Raw genomic sequence first — 4,522 nt, forward strand, 5'->3', positions numbered from 1 at the left:
TTCCATCCAGATAGAAACCAAAAATGTAGACCAGATGTATGTTAACTTAGGAAACAGTCTTTTAAGACTATCTAACCTAAATGTTTATATCAAACTTGTCCAACCCACAGCTCAGGATGGCTTTGAATGCAGCCCAACACAAATTCGTAAACTTTCTTAAAACATTATGAGATTTTTTTGCAATTTTTTTTTAGTTCATCAGCTGTCATTAGTGTTCGTGTATTTTATGTGTGGCCCAAGACAATTCTTCCAATGTGGCCTAGAGAAACCAAAAGATTGGAAACTCCTGATTTATGTTCATCGGTATATGACATTTCCTTTTACTCAGGAGTTAACCTTGGCATATTACATATACTAAAGACAGTCATTTAGTCAGTCAACAAACATTAAGCTTCTCTCTGCAAGCACTGTCCTATAGTACTGAACAGAAAAAAAAAAACAGGTAATGGAGCTTTCTAGTCAGGGAGGACAGATGAAAAAGCAAAATGAGTATTACTCTGAAAACGAAACTGTAATAAGATAGGAGTTGTTCAGGAAATGAAGGATTCTGCTTGACCTGGCAAGGCTGACATGACTAGTAGACATCTAAGTGGAAATACCAGGTAGACCCTTGGATATACGAATTTGGAGATTTGGGGGTAGATAATACCTGAAAACCTATTAGGAACTGTTACATTATAGATGTATTCAAACAGAGATTCCCAGGAAGAGCGTGGAGATGGAAAAAAGAGAAGGTCCTGATCATTAGAAATGCAGCAGAGGGGCTGGGTGCGGTGGCTCACACCTGTAATCCCAGCACTTTGGGAGGCCTAGGCGGGTGCACCTGAGGTCAAGAATTCGAGACCAGCCTGACCAACATGGAGAAACCCCGCCTCTACTAAAAATAGAAAAAAATTAGCCTGGTGTGGTGGCGCATGCCTGTAATCCCAGCTACTCGGGAGTCTGAGGCAGGAGAATCGCTTGAACCCGGGAGGTGGAGGTTGTGGTGAGCCGAGATTGCGCCATTGCACTCCAGCCTGGGCAACAAGAGTGCAACTCCATCTCAATAAAAAAAGAAAAATGCAGCAGAGGAAGGGGGGCAGCAAAGAAGGCAGAATGAGCAAGTGGCAGTGAGGTAGGTGGCTGGGAGAGCACAGGGTCACAGACAGCAGGAGAGGACAATGCTTCAGCAAAGGGGGAATCTGCTGTTGAATGCCAATGGGGTAAAGTGAGGCTGGCGTAGAAAGGGAATCATTGGTGACCTGGACAAGAGCATTTTCAGCAGAGGGGGAATGAGTCCAACTGGAGTGGGTTAGGTGGCAAATGGGAAGGGAAGAGGCAGTAACTTGACGGCTCGTTGAATGGGGAGCATCGGGAGACAAGGATAAGATGGGCAGTGCAGAGGTGCATTTGTTTGACGGGGTGGGCAGGACGCAGTAGAACGGGAAGAATGAATGTGCAGGAGAGGAGAGGGTGAGCTGCAGGGCACAAGCGGGAGGGTTGGCCATGGCCACTAGAAGAGGCTCAAGAAGAGGCACTTCCTGCTGTCGCGTGGGAGGGAAGGCAGGTGAGTACAGACAGGGCAGGCAGTGGATGTGGGGGAGGAAATGAGGGAGTTCCCTTCTGATTGCTTCTTTTATCTAAGTGAAGTTTAAGGCAAGGTCCTTAGCTGACAGTGTAGGAGGGAATGGTGCGGAGGAGGTTTGAAGAGTGAAGACAATGAGAGAAACACTTGCTTTTCCTCGAAAAGAGATGACGCTGGCACCGGCGCCGATTTCCTTCAGTGGCCTGGATGCTGCCCCACAGCTTGTCCCACTGCTTGGGGCCATAGCAGCAGGCCTGACTGCAGTGTTTGTCCCTCCTTCCACACCCAAAGCTCCTGGCCAGAGCTAACCCCTGCAGGTGACAAGAAGCCGGGCTCCGAGACCTCGTCGCTCAGCCCTTCGCCTTTGTGACTGAGCATAGCAAATACACACTGCCTGGCAATGCCCCCCAGTCTCTTCCATATGCACCCCACCAGTACCCGAGCCCTTTCTGCTTCCCTTTAAGGCACTGGGCAGGTGAGTCTGCTGTGGGAAACTGACTCAGGCCCCTTAGGGGCGGAAAACGAAATTAATATCTCTTCAGAGTGGACCAGGTGCCAGGAGCTTCATCTCATTTTACTTTCAAACCGGCCCTATGAGGAACGTCGAGTGACGTGCTAGGCTCACCCACAGTAGGTGGTAAGATCTGAACTCAAACCTCCATGGCAATGGAGCTAGCCCCTGCCTTTCCCGCTATACTTTTGGCCTCTTTGTAGAAGTCACATGAGATTTTCTTTCTGACAGCTGCTGTCAAGGGCCGTCCTCTTCCGCCTCTGGTCCTTGCACTACCCTTGGATTGCCACTTCTATTTCTAGGACTCCTCAGAGCCACTTGGGAACATGTGGCGGGGACTCTTACAGACTTCCTCTTCCCTTCTGGAGCCCGCCAGCCCCCTGCACCTTCCTGGATGCAACTGGCTGTGCTGCCGACTGGGGCACAGGCAAGACATTGCTTCACTGTGTCCACACAGAGGATGTGACCTCACAGAGGATGCCCAAGGAAACTTGATCTGTCACGGCAAACATGGCTCCAGGCCACCTCTACCTCTCCCCCTTTTCTCAGCCTCAGTCCAGCTCTTCTCATGCTTCTGTACCTCTGCATGTGTGCCCACAGCCTGGAATTCCATTCCCCCAGCCCCCTCTCCTCTGCCTAACTCCCCTCTTCCTAAAGTCTGGCCGAGAAACCCTTCTGGAAAGCCATTCTTGATCACCTTCCTCCCTGCTGCCTGCCTGCCACTCAGCATCTGCCATGCCGTCCTGGACCTCCAGGCTCCTGGTGGGATGCCCAGCCTTTACGCCCTCAGCACACAGTGCCTGCCTCATAGAAGGTGCTAGACACATGGTAGTTGCCTTTGAACGTGCTAAATACACTGGGAAAGAGATTGATGGAGAGAGGAAAGTAAGAGTGCTGCTGAGGACCCAGCAGGTTCATCAGGGTAAAAAGTGGGTAAACATTATGGATCGTCTAAGTTATGTAGCAAACCTCGGTGCCCTAAAGCAACAAAGGCTGATTTCTCACCAAAGCCAATGTCCCTTGTGAACCAGCAGGGGAACTCTGCTCAGGACAGTCACTCAAGGACCCAGACTAACAGAATCACACTGCCAGAAAGCAGAGCTCTGGGAGGGTCTTGCATCAGGAATTAAATGCTTTGGTGGGGAACTCACATGCTCCCCGCATCACAAGGTAACTAGGATGTGCAGTTCTCCCATGTGCCAGGCAGGCAGAAACCTGGGAAGACTAGGCTGGGCGCGGTGGCTCACGCCTGTAATCCCAGCACTTTGGGAGGCCGAGGCGGGTGGATCAGGAGGTTGGGAGATTGAGACCAACCTGCTCAATCCACCTCACCAACCACACAGTGAAACCCCATCTCTTCTAAAAATACAAGAAATTAGCCAGGTGTGGTGGTGTGTGCCCGTAGTCCCAGCTACTCGGGAGGCTGAGGCAGAGGTTGCAGTGAGCCGAGATCGAGATTGTGCTGCTGCACTCCAGCCTGGGTAACAGAGCAAGACTCCATCTAAAAAAAAAAAAAAAAGCAAGCTGGGAAGACTGGGTGGAACATGAGGATCTCAGGCACTCAGGCACATTCCTCCAGGTCCTGCCGTGAGAAGCTGCAGCAGCTCCTCCAGCTGGCAGTGTTATGGGGAGGTCTCTAACAAAGCACCAGGCAGTTCTCAGCTCTGCTCCTGTTCTAGTGTCACTGTGGGAGGGGTGGCGCTGGCGGAGGAAACCACCAGGTGTGGCCATGGGAAAGTCCCTCCAACATTCTATAGAAACATGGAATTTCCTGGTTTTAACCATTTCACATCCAACTGCCATCTCAGAACTGACCAGAGCAGCACAGACCCCTCCAGCCTCCTAGGACATTTGATGCGGGGCATCGAGTCCTGGCTGGGAAGTTGGCACCTGGCTTCCAGCCCCAGCAGTCTCTGAAGAGAATGGGTAAATTCCTGAAGTGTGTGGGCCTCCATACCTTCAAGGCTTTCTGTAAAACACTTTCCAAGCTCCAAACAATTCCAAATATATCCATGTCATCCAATCAACCCATGGAGTAGCTGTTACTGTCCTCCTGCTGCAGGTGAGTGAGCTGGCTGGGAGGGGCTGCATGCTGTGCTCAGGTCACACTGGAGGGCATCAGCTGGGTCCTCGCACTTGCTCGGACCTCTGCAGGCCTCCTTGGAAGGTGACTCAGATCCAGCTTCTAGGACTGGGTCGGCATAACTCCTACATCTCCTTGGGGCTCCTGGGTGCGGGAGCGTGGACTTCCCAGGCAGCTTTCCACTTAGTTAACTTGCCCAACCTGCTCTGTTGACTCCGGGCAGAGTCCTGAACTTCCCTGCTCCAGGGAATTGTGCGAGATGCCAAAACAGCACCCAGCTGCCCACCACAATGACCAGAAGGGCCCCAGTTCCTGGCTTCTCTGTGGCTCAGACTCTGGTCCTATCGCCTACACTTGGGAACTC

Source organism: Macaca mulatta, chromosome 1 (genome assembly GCF_049350105.2).
Source record: "Macaca mulatta isolate MMU2019108-1 chromosome 1, T2T-MMU8v2.0, whole genome shotgun sequence".
Lineage (NCBI taxonomy): Eukaryota > Metazoa > Chordata > Mammalia > Primates > Cercopithecidae > Macaca > Macaca mulatta.